Source organism: Lithobates pipiens, unplaced genomic scaffold (genome assembly GCF_037356315.1).
Source record: "Lithobates pipiens isolate NorthernLeopardFrog02 unplaced genomic scaffold, aLitPip1_a1.2 Scaffold_3, whole genome shotgun sequence".
Taxonomy (NCBI): Eukaryota; Metazoa; Chordata; class Amphibia; order Anura; family Ranidae; genus Lithobates; species Lithobates pipiens.
Genome location: NW_027507790.1, coordinates 45,217,973 through 45,230,554, shown reverse-complemented (window position 1 = coordinate 45,230,554; position 12,582 = coordinate 45,217,973). Strand labels below are relative to the sequence as shown.

The 12,582-nt window shown below is 45.1% G+C and overlaps 1 long non-coding RNA gene across 1 annotated transcript; it reads right to left on the bottom strand.

The window, feature by feature from the left end:
• Positions 1 to 10,669: 10,669 nt before the first annotated feature.
• On the bottom strand, positions 10,670 to 11,283 carry LOC143940343 (uncharacterized). Its single transcript, XR_013263851.1, has 2 exons — positions 11,201 to 11,283; positions 10,670 to 11,110 (listed from the first exon to the last, which is right to left on the bottom strand). It is a non-coding gene; the product is annotated as an uncharacterized LOC143940343 (long non-coding RNA).
• Positions 11,284 to 12,582: the final 1,299 nt, after the last annotated feature.

The following is a 12,582-nucleotide window of genomic DNA, read 5'->3' as shown; positions in this document are numbered from 1 at the left end:
TATGGAAGCCCTTTATTCCAGGATAAAGGACGTAGAACTTATGGAGAAAATGACTGCCAGAATACGGGACAGGCTGGAGGAATTTGACCAAGTCTGGGAGAGATGGCGGCTGCGGGAGGACTAAGGGCGATTTGGATAGGGTATGGCGACTTGGATCTCTGGCACTTTCTTTTCTTCTTCTTCTCTGTCTTTTCCCTTTTCACCTCCCCTGTTTCTATGGCGGACTTAGTCTGTTACGAATTAAGTGTTTTGCATAGGCTGCAGGGCAGCGCATACCGGGCCGTAGGGGTCGTGGGATGGGCAGCTGACTTCTGGTGTCCCCTGCCCCCCAGCACCCCGCAGTCCAAGCTACTGACATCTACTGCACACGCCTGTAATTTGACACTGCATATCGCATGTCTATTCTTATTCTTGCAAAGCTATGTAGATACTCGCCTACTATTGTACTTCTGTACTGTTTGTGTTCCTATGCAACCGCTGGAAATTAATAAAACGTTATTTGAAAAAAAATGTAACACAAGAAATATGTTCAACAATGCAATACCTGTCTCAAGCTTGGCCCCACCACATGGTGCTGCCTGGAAGGCCCAGGGCGGTCATCAGAAGCCTCAGCTGGGGGTGAAGGATGCCTTGGAGGAAGCATGGAGAGTGGTGGCCTGAGTGGTGGCCTGGGTACCCCTTGGTCTACCAGAAAATGCAGCCTGTCAAAGTGCACCATCCTGGGGTAATAAACAGCATCTGGATCTTCTGCTCTCAAGGACTCCAGGTGCTTCTTTCTCTCCCTGAAATATGTAAGCTTCATGGCCACAATTTTGTGATTCAAATATGTCATGTCTGCCGTGGGGACCCTGATCTGCACCAAAGCAAGCAGTTTCTCCAGTGCTGCATTCCTCTTTGATCTGTCATTATAAAATTTGTTGTGGAACTGCCACAGGCAGGGAATCTCCATGTAGAGCTTGAGGAATAGCCCCATAAAGTTGGCATTGTTGAATGGGTCCATTTTTTCTGCAAGACACAACACAAGACAAACCCTCAAATACTAATAATGCAATTAAAATCCCTCCTAATCTTGTCCCAACAGCGGCCTAGATACAAGCAGTCTAGTCTAGTGAAGCACAAAGTTAAAAATGTTACCTTCATTTCCACGTTCGCTGCGTCCGTGACTCACACTCTCCTCCCAGATCGTACGGACGATACACATGTGTGCCATTTTATATACAGTGCTCATGCGTGAAACTCCGCCCGCCCCTGACGTTCTTTCCAGACTATTCCCCGCCCCTTTGCTTCCTGCGCAGTGGGGAGAGCACATGGCGGAGAGAACGCAGGTGCGCAATAATAGTTGCACTAACGAGGAGGAGGGTGAGGAAAGCCCGGAGCCTGAAACGTCCCGATCCAGGAAGACAAGATTTAAGGCCTAAAATATGTCTTTTGGAGAGATGAGATGGTGGACATATTGAACAGGACAGACTATGATGGGAAGTATGGACCTTACACAAACCCAAATATCAGAAAGGCCAAGATCATGAATAAAGTTGTGAAGAGTCTTCTGAAGAATTTTGGGGTACACCGATCCAAGGATCAACTGAGAAAACGCTGGTCAGACCTGAAACTGAGGAAGCACGAGCAGTACCTAAGGATCAAGCGTGTTCTTAAAAAAAGTAAGTAGTTGTCGTGTGTTCATATGATTATTCTTGCTTGCATACATGCTCCATGTGCTTTGATTTCATGTTGTGCATTTTAAAATGGCCACTTTCAAGGTCATGGTTTTGTTCGTTCGTAGGAAACATCGTTCTGCAGGAAAGTATTCCAGCTTAACAAAGTGGCCCCAATAATGTTCTCACCTTGTAACTTGGCCCAAAAACACATTGTACAACACTTCCAAGCAATGTTTCATATTCCTATTTCTGCCCTCTGTGTGCTAATTAACCTTTGTTTACATTCTCATAGGGGAGAGAAGACTCGGCAAGTATGAGGACACCAGGGACCATGAGGACACCAGGGACCACACCCCTCCCAAAGAAGGGTAACTTCCAAAAGAAGAAACAGAGGAGCAGGAGGAGGAGGAAGAAGGAGAGATCGTGGAGGTTGGCCAAATTGTCACCACAACAGGTGAGTGTCGGAGAACACAGCTTTCGGTAAGCTCATCAATGTATATCACCATATTTGGATTACATGGTGTGTTTGTTTGTTTTTTTTCTAGGTGATGTGGAGGAAGATTCCTGTTTTACCAGTGAAAGTGCCCAGATCTTGATCGGGGAGATAATGGGGTGCAATAGGGATTTGGAAATTGTACAACAAAACATCAATGATGTTAAAAATAAAATGAAGAACATCATTGATGTTTTGGGGAGAGTGTGAAAATGAAAAAACTAGATAGGGTTTTTTTTTGCTTTTTATCAAAAAAAAATTGTATTTTGCATAATTCCAAATTTGTAAGATGCACAGAGTGTGTAAACATGCGCTATCTTCCATCGTGGGGGATCAATGTACATGTTTTGTGGAAAGTGTCTGAGATGAAGGGGTTGCAGCCCCAAAGCATGTACATTGATCCCCATGATGGCAGTTAGCACATGTTGACACACTGTGTGCATCTTCCAAATTTGTATTTTTCAGGGGTCACACCCCATGTGATGAAGGCAATATCAGCCCAGTTTGTACATACTCATGTCTGATATTGTCTTCACTTTTCCAAGTTGAACTTTGTAAGTTCCTGTGTTCTGTATTTTACGCTTTGATACATGCCTGTTTACACAAAAAAACAACTAAAAAATAAATATGATTAAACTCGGTTTTGGATCCCCAAAATATCTTGGTTTGTTGTAAAAACCTTTACTAAACGCACATATGAATGTGCTTGTATTAAAAAGTTGAATTCTCAACAATGTGTGGCTTCTTTTTTCATTGGGCTTAAAATGTATTTGTAGTGAAATTTGAGTTTGTGCTGAGAAGGAGTGCAATTTACTAAAGGCAACTCCACTTTGCACTCCAAGTGCAGTTTAAGGTGTACTTTTGCAGTGGACTTGTAGTGCATAGTGGATGTACCGTTAGTAAAAAGCACCCACAGTGATGTGTAAATTTGGACCATCATGCCATTTTCCTGCCATGGTGCTGAAAATGAGCATGATTTAGATCAGTAATGCACTACACATTAGAAGGTGTGTGTGTAGCAGACCCGCAACATAATAAGATTTTCTGAAGAAGAGACTGTCCCCTCATCTCACTCTGAACTTGGGTTTGCACTGTTGGTGAAAAAGGCACAACTTGACGAAAAATGGCAAAGTGGGAGGCCACAGTCTGCCATTCCTATGGCATTGAAGGACACTGTGTAGTGACACAAGAAAAAAAACTAGTAATTTTACAAATCAACATTGCATGCAGATTAGACACCCACATTTTTGGACAGAATTAGTATAACATTTTTTTAAATTAGTATTTAAAGCCTAAAGTATAAGGTCCCCTTATGAGAGTCCTTATGAGGTAACCCTCTCCACTTGATTGAGAGCTGAATGCCTAAATAATGTGTGATACTTTGTGAAGCCCCTCCTTAGTTACACTATTGGCAGCCCACCGGACAGGTAAGAAGTGTCATAATAACAAAATGGAAGCACATGTTGACATTCTGCTATTACATAGCAAGAAAATTAATGTGTTAAAAAAATCAAAATAGCATTTGAAAGTATTGAGGCCCTTACACTACATGCTTTGGTGAATTGTTCCATAAATGTTATCATGAAAAAGGTATTTAGAGTGTGTATTGGGTTGGGTCAAGTCATCAGATAGAAGATTGCTATCAGCTGAGGTAGCAGTTGGGGAGAGGGGGGTTACTAATGAGTTTGGCACAACTCCAAAAAAACAATAAAAAGGTCACTTTGCATGAATTGAAGCACACACATCACATTCGTAGAGATTTTAGGGGGTGTTTAGGGGAAAGCAATACTATGGAGCTGACAAAAGACATTGTCAGGTAACTAGACTATAGTTTTAGGGGCCAAGAAGAGCATGCTTGGGAAGTTAGTGAGGCAAATCTGCATGAGGACAAAGGGGCAAAGCATATGAATTAGAGCATATTGCAATGATGGTAATTAGGGAATGAGGAAAGAAATGCAAGACATTAGCAATCATGAAATACATAGAATGTGATGTTTAAGGTTAAAACTTAGCATAATATAGTCCTTCAGCAGGAGCTGAATGATGGCAGAACAGGTCTCTGGAATAATGATCCCCAGAGCCTGGGGGGAGATGCCTGTAGAGAACTTGAGGTCCTGAAGGCTTCTCCCTGTCGCCAAGTAGCGCAACGTGGCTATGAGCCTCTGCTCCGGAGTGATGGCTTGCTGCATGCAGGTATCCTGCCTGGTGATATAAGGTGACAGCAAAGCCAGCAGACAGTGAAAAATGGGGTCCGTCATCCTGAGAATAATCCAGAAATGATCAGGATTATTCTCGCGGATCTCACGGTGCAAAGGCATGTGGGAGAACTGGTGACGCTGGCGCAACCAATTCTTGGTCGTCCAAACATGTTTCATCTACGTACTCATCGTACAGTTTGTGCTGTGCAGGGGTTCTTACTTTGACATTGACACAAGCCCTTTGGCTTATGTCAAAGTCAAAGTAAGAACCCCTGCACAGCACAAACTGTACGATGAGTACGTAGACGAAACATGTTTTGAAAACGGTCGGCTGGTCAGAACGGACACCAGAAAGCAACGCTAAACAGCAAGGCCTGATAGGACGACCTGAATAGCATAAGCAAGCAGACGATAAAAAATGCCTTTCAAAGTGTACTATACCAAGATAGAGTCCACAATGAGAAGCAAATACTTAATGACTGCACGCACTGATTATCAGATACGCAAAGACAAGCAGAAACTGAAGAGCAGTAGCGATATGAATCACTAATCTGAAAAGCGCGAATCGTCTTTCACCAAACTTCTACTAAAACACGACATCAGCAGAATGAGCCCAAAGGGTGCCAGACGTGGTGCTGAACTTCCTTTTTCTAGTCCCGCCGTACATGGCTTACGTCACCGCGTTCTTGGCAACCGCGAAATCAGACAACTTGGCCCAACCGTGTGTATGCAACAGTTTCGGACACAATCCGTCGGACTAAATCCGACGGGCAAAATCCGACGGATTTGGTTGGTAAAATCTCCGACCGTGTGTACGTGGGCTTACAGTCTCATGCACAATCGAATGGGGGAAGATCTCCTGCCCAGAATTAGGCACACCAGATCCCCAATGGCCAAGGCTTTTGGCCTTGGAAGAAACACCTTGCCCTGAGCGGTGTCGATGACCATACCCAGGTATTCCAACCTGGTGGCAGGCTGTAGGGACGACTTTTCTAGGTTTATAATCCAACCTAGGCGTTCCAGGTGTTTTAGCGTTCTGGTAACGCTGTGGTTCAGGAACGCTACTGTTTTCTCCATGAGAAGCAAGTCGTCTAGATAAGCCATGACGGCTATACCCTGAGCTCTTAGGTTTGCCAAGAGAGGGTCCAGAATCTTTGTGAAGACTCGAGGGGCCATAGCGAGCCTGAACGGCAAGGCCACAAATTGAAAATGGTGCCGCTGTACCGCGGACCTTAGATATTTTTGGTGTGCGGGAAAAATTGGCACATGGAGATATGCATCCTTGATGTCTATTGATGCCATAAACTCTCCCCTTGCAGGGAGGAGACCATAGTGCGAATTGACTGCATTCGGAAGGATCGGATGTGTAAAAACCGGTTCAGATCCTTCAGATCCAGGATAGGTCTGACACTTCCATTTGGCTTCGGAACGGTGAAGAGATTTGAGTAAAACCCTGAACCCTGTTCTTTTGGTTTCACTTCTACTATCACCCCCTGGGATAGTAGGTGATCTAAGGCCAGAAATAGCAGTTTTTGCTTTACTGGATCCCTGGGGATCCTTGACCTTAGAAAGCGAGAAGGTGGAATCTCCTGAAACTCTAGATTGTAGCCCAGAGTTACCGAAGAGATCACCTACTTGTCCCGGATCTCTTCCCGCCAGGCTCCTGCAAACTGCAGGAGCCTTCTCCCACTCGGCCGAGTGGGGGCGCCCCTTCACAAGGAAGCTTTTGGCCTCTGCTTGGCAGGCTTTCACCACCAAGTCTTTTTCTGCCCCTGGGCCCGGCCCTGAGTCTTTCCTGTAGAGGAGGGCTGAGAAGGCCGTCGCCACTGCTTAGAGCTTGATGCTCCGGGAGAGAGAGCACGCCTAAATGATGGACGCTTGCTCCTTTTGACTGGAAGGAGAGTAGATTTACCCCCTGAAATTTTTTGGATGAATTTGGAACCCAATCAAATGCTTCTTGCATGACAGCTTAGCTGCCCAATTCTTTAGCCACAGGGCCCTTCGCATGTGTACCAACAGGAGAGACAAACGAGATGTTTGTTGGACAGAATCCAAAATCGCATTAATCATGAAACACAGAATTTGAGGTATTTCTGCATAATTCTCCACTTCCCCACTGGGAAGGAGGCCAAGCATCTGCTTAACCTGTTCCTTGAGGAACTGACACAACCCCACGGCTGCGACTGTAGGTTGCACCACAGCGCCAGTCATGGAAAAGGAGGCTTTTAATAAGGTTTCCAGCTTCTTATCAATTGGATCCTTAAATACCTGAACATTATCCAATGGACAAGTCAGGTTTTTATTCACGCAAGAAACAGCCGCATCGACAGATGGGACCCCCCACTTCTTGGTGAAACTTTCCGCCAGAGGATAATGCATAGAAAACCTTTTAGGAGGAGCAAACAGTTTATCGGGATGAAGAAACAGAGGATGTAGCGACTTCAGCAGCAGGCATTCTGAATGTGGTACGCACCAATTCAGTATAATACTGCACCTGTTTTCTGAGCGCCTGGGAGGAGGGGACTCTCTCCTCTTGCTCTGATTCATCCGACTGCTCATGATCCCTGTCCCAAGATAGGGATCTCTCCTCATTGTCAAAAGAGTCGTCTGAAAGAGGAATCTCAGCAGAGGGAGGGGATCTACCCCTTTTCCTGCTATCTTTCAGGGAAGCAGAAATAAAATTAATTATTCTCCCTTCAAAACCCTCCAATGTAGCCCTAAGGGAGTCCTCAGTGACATATACCGAGGCTGGGACATTAGGAGAGGCTGCAAAACCTGACATGGGGAACTGACTCATCTTGAGAGGCTGGCTCCAGTCTTGCAGGGGGGATGGTAACTTATAGGCATTTTTAGAACCCCTGGACCTAGGCGGTGATTTACCGGTGCCTTTGTTACCTCCTCCTGAGACCCTCTTACGAGGAGACATAGTCCTAAGCTACAAAGCAGAGGTACTAGTACAAAGTGCAATCACTGTTGTGCTTAAAGTCTCACAATAAATATATATGCTTAAACTGCACAACCTGATGCTGAGTAGGTGTCTAAGGTTTGCCTGGATCCAATCCCTTGGGATGCTTACTGCCCACAGCTCCTGTGTCTCCACTTACAGCCCCCTGACGCTCTGGGCTTTTTAAAAACTGCCGCCTGGCACCTGCGCACTACAGCGCCGTGCACACTGACGTGCACGGCTCACATCCACACTCCCCCCTCCTCCATTAGACCGGGAACGCGCCCGGCACGTGCACGAGGACCGCGGAATCCAGGGGGGAAGTGAAAACGCCATCGGAGCTGCGTGGGACCCCCAGACTACGTGGGACCCCTGTATTTACCTCTATTGTGGCAGGGAGATGTGAGACAGCTGGAGAACCAGGCTTCACTGAGCATGTGTACTGAAAGGGCATGTAAGTATGCATCAGGCTGCTCTTACTCCCTCTAGTGGTGAAAACCAGGTAAGACATGCAACTACTCAAAATGAAGAAATCCATCATATGATTATATATAGGATTAACTTCCCTTACCTGTCCTCGCCGCAGGAATTGCTGAAAACAGACAGATTCCAGCCTTCACCCATCATGGCTGGCAGAGTTGTGCCAACCATCAGGTTTTTCGGGGTTCTTTCTCAGAAGAACCTCCTACCTGGACCATGTAAAAGACTCTGCCAGAAACTTTCGTGCGCTCTGTGTAAACAGTACACCAAGTCTGGTTTTCCCAGAGCCCAGTCTTCCAATGGAGAGGACTTACAGGCCAAACCTCGTTTCTTCGGATGACGAGGCCCGGGTACCATATCATCTTGAAATCAAATATCGGCCCGAGATATGGATCTGGTTTGTTGTAGCTCTTAGGCCCCTGCAGGGACCTGCCCAGAGCTTTCTTCATAGCACATGTTTTACGTGACCAACCACCATAGACACTGGCGAAAAAACTGAGGTGCCTCCCATATGGGAGGGGTTATATAGGGGAGGAATTCTCCTTAATTGGGGTTAACCAGTGTCCAATCACCAGAGGTGCCTATATAACCCACTATGTAATGAGCTCCTGTGTCCCGTGATGTATGATCAAGAAATATCATTTAGTGACAACTTTTTGTAAAAAAAGGTTTTGTTTTTTTGTCATTATTCAATCGCTTGGGACAATAAAATTAAATATTCAATGGGCTCAACATGCCTCTTAGCAATTTCCTTAGGGCGTTTACTTTCCAAAATGGGGTCATTTGGAGGGGTTTTGTACTGCCCTGCCATTTTAGCACCTCAAGAATTGAGATAGGCAGTCATAAACTAAAAGCTGCGTAAATTCCAGAAAATGTACCTTAGTTTGTAGACGTAACAACTTTTGCGCAAACCAATAAATATACGCTTATTGGCTTTTTTTTTATCAAAGACATGTGGCTGAATACATTTTGGCCTAAATGTATGACAAATTGAGTTTATTGGATTTTTCTAATAACAAAAACAGAAAATATCAACTATCTTTAAAAGAAAGCTCTATTTGTGGGAAAAAGAGGACGCAAATTTTGTTTGGGTACAACATTGCATGACCGTGCAATTACCAGTTAAAGCAGCGCAGTGCCAAATTGTAAAAAGTCCTCTGGTCATTGACCAGCCAAATGGTCCAGGTGGTTAAAGGGGTTGTAACCTAACAATTTTTTTTAATAAAAATAGCAAACATACTTATACTTACCCTGCCGGAACTCCAAGCCCCTCCTCTTCTTCGGGTGCCCCAACGGAAACCCACTTTCCTTGGGGGCCCGCTTGTGAGCTCGCTGCCGAGTCCCGCTGCTGCGTTCATTGACACAGACATCAGGACTTGGCACCACCCTCCGTTCCCATGTCACAGCTTTTGACAGCAGCAGAAGCCAATGGTTCCTGCTGCTATTAATCTATCCAAAAAGGAGAGTGACAGCGGCTAGAGCCGCTACACTCGTGCACATCGCTGGATTGGATCAGGCTCAGGTAAGAAAAAGGGGGGAGGGGGTCTGAGGGGAGTGGGGGACTGCAACACAGAAGGTTTTTCACCTTAAGGCATAGAATGTTTTAAGATGAAAAACCTTAAGACTTTACAACCACTTTAAGGAATATTTGGTGGGTACAGGGACTGTGGCATATGTGTGCACAGTGTTGCCAAACGTCAAAGCCAGTAAAAAATGGGCACTTTTCTCCTGCCAGTGAATGCCAGTGACAGGAAAAGGTTACCAGTAAAAAATATGGCTGTGATACCTGGCCCAACCAAGACCATTTAAATGCCTTCTACAGATTGTTCGGGCAGTGCTAGTGGGGGACGGGTCTGGTGGAAGCAGTGCCTGAGCATTTCGTGTGATGTCATAGTGCAAGGGAGCCGAGCAGAGTGACCGGAACCTTGTGTGAGTAAGCTGGGAGAGGCACTGTCAGTGCTGTTTGGACAGAAGTGGACTGAAGGGAACATCTGTGACTCAGGAGGGGATGTGCCATGTCGTGACGGTGTCATCATCATCAGTACTGCTGCACACTGCTGTCAGTGTCACCGGGAGAGTCAATTTCACCGTCGTTGCCACGGGTGACGACACATATTTTACAGTCAATGAATTGCAGTATAGGTACAAGTGTCCGCCCCAGCATTAGTTGGGGTAGATGTGTAGCTGGAACAACACTATTGACAATCCTGGATGGTTGCTATTGACAACGGCACTTGTAAAAGTTGAATTGCAGGTAAACACGCACATCTTTTCCCTTTGTTGAATCCTCTATGCAACAGGACAAGCAAAGTCTCCACTCTTCTGCGTTGCTAGGGTCGACAGCAAGCAGGTTAATATCACTGTGGATCTCAGTGGGACCTCAAAAATGTAGCGGTGCCCTTGTGGGGTCACTGCGTGTTCTAGCTCCACACAGCCGTACAGAAAGTAAATGAAAATCTCCTCAATGGGACACAGATACAGAAAAAACCTAGCAGGCAGTTTTATGATACTTTCATTGCATCATTGCTTTCCTAAGCATGCCTCATGTCTTTCACAATTCTAGTTACACCCCTGAATTATGGTGTTATAAATGTATGGCAATGTAATGGACATTTGATGAAGGGGGCAGATACCATACCAAAAATTTCAGTTTCCACCCTTCCACCTAAATTGATAAGAAACAGTTTTATTAGCTTAGACTACTTCAGTAGCAAATCAGTAATACTCACGGAATTCCCACATTTGTTTTTTTGTTTGTTTTTTTAATATGCTCACAAAGCATTATTATACATTATTAGCTTAATGAAAAATGCAATATAACATTTTGTTTGATTAGCAAAGTAACCAATACAAAGCACTTAAAACTAGCCTAACTGCAGAAAAGGAATATTTTGTAAGGTTGTTACAAATGTATTTGTTTATTATTCTTTGGCTATTTAAATAAGTACAACATACGTATACGAGGAACAAAAGGGGAAGTTGATATTATTGTCTCACTGTGTGTGAATTTGTAGCACTGTGTTTGCACTACCAGTCCATAGAACACAGTAATAATCCCCGTCATCTGCATCCTGTACATTACTGATAGACAAAACACCTGAGCCTCCTTGGATGGATCCAGTAAAACGTTCAGAGGTTCCTGGAGGTTTTATATTATGATTACTTCCTCCATCACTACCTGTTAATCCTTTAGGAACACTCCCAGGTGCCTGATATATCCAGCGTGGATGGTTACTACCAACTACAGAGCCATCACTACGACCACAGGACAAAATGACATTACCACCAAGAGGCGCCGTTATTGTGGTTTCCTGGATGACAGTAAACTGAGCCACAGAATCTGCAACACACATGTGAGAATGATGAAAATAGAAGGAGAAATTATAGTATATTTATATTCAGTAATCTTAAAGTATAAAATATGAATTACATGAAAAACAAGTGATAAAAGTGAAGACAGTCCAGAACATGATCATGGTGATGAGGAATCACTTTGACAGAAAAGACTTTGGTTGAATCCTTCTCATTCTCATAGTTATATTCTGTATATAAACCACACCTTTCTATGCAAAGTGTCTCAGGTTCATTTGCAAACAGCAGCCTCCAACTACTACATATCTACTGCTGAATACATTTACACTGTAGTCCATTATGCGAACAGCATTTCACCATATATCCCTGTTGTAATGTCCCAAACATTGTAGCCTTCTGAACTTCCACAATAAAAAAATGCAGAGTCCAGATGATGCAGTCAGATCACAAGACTTAGCATACAGTTTATTCAGACCAAGGTGGAATAGTCCGAATGAGCTGGGATCTGCAGCAGTCAGGACCAGGCTGGCCGTAGTGCACACTGGGCATTTGCCCAGTGGACCGGCGAGCCGCATGTCCCTACATGGGGGGCGGGAAGCCGTTGTCCGTGACTGACCGGTCAACCACGGGGAGCTGACAGGTATGTAACACCCTGGAGTTTAGTCAGGGTTGCTCCTCAAAATTTACTTGCCATGGCTAATTGTTAGAGATCTGACAGCTGGGAAGGATGCAGAACAAAGTGCAGTAGTGTTGGAGGTTGTTCCGCCACCACGCCTCCAAAATGCTACTACTGGTAATTCTGACACACCTCTCTCCTCCACCCCCTCCCCTTCTTCTTCCTCCATGGCCTCTTCCTGTGCTTTGTCTTTGGAACCAGTGGTGCTCCGTAGGCGTTCAAGGGGCTACGCAAGTACGCAGGCAAAAAGATGCCATGCGGTGCTTGCGTTGGTGTGCTTGGGGGACAGGAGCCACACTGGGGCAGAGATTCTGTTAGCTCTGCAGGGGCAGGCCGAGAGGTTGTTGATGCCACGCCAGCTAGCCAACTACATCTGGATAGTTCAAGGGTGGTTGATTCCTATGCCTCATCTCACTGGACCCATCCCATCCTGGCATTTATATGGGCACTATAACTTCATCTATTACATCACTAGATGAAGGTTTTCTCCAAAAGGAGCCTAAAACCGAATTAACACTTTTCCTTATACCAGTGTGGCACCCTGTAGTTTAGGCAGGGAACTCCTCACAAATTTACTTGCCAGGAGTAGTCATCCTGGTCAATTGATAGAGATCTTTTGATTTCTCCCTAAGTTTGGCCTTGTTGGACTTTTCTCATCTACCATTAGGTGGCCAGGTACTTGGTGGTACTAGATACAAGAAGGGCAACCCAAGGTCAGGTTATGGGTATATGGGGTATCTCAGCCAATGGGCAGGGGTTTTCTTGAATCCCTTGACCTGCTGGGAGAGCCTATATATTTAGATGGAGTCAGGTGATCTATGTTC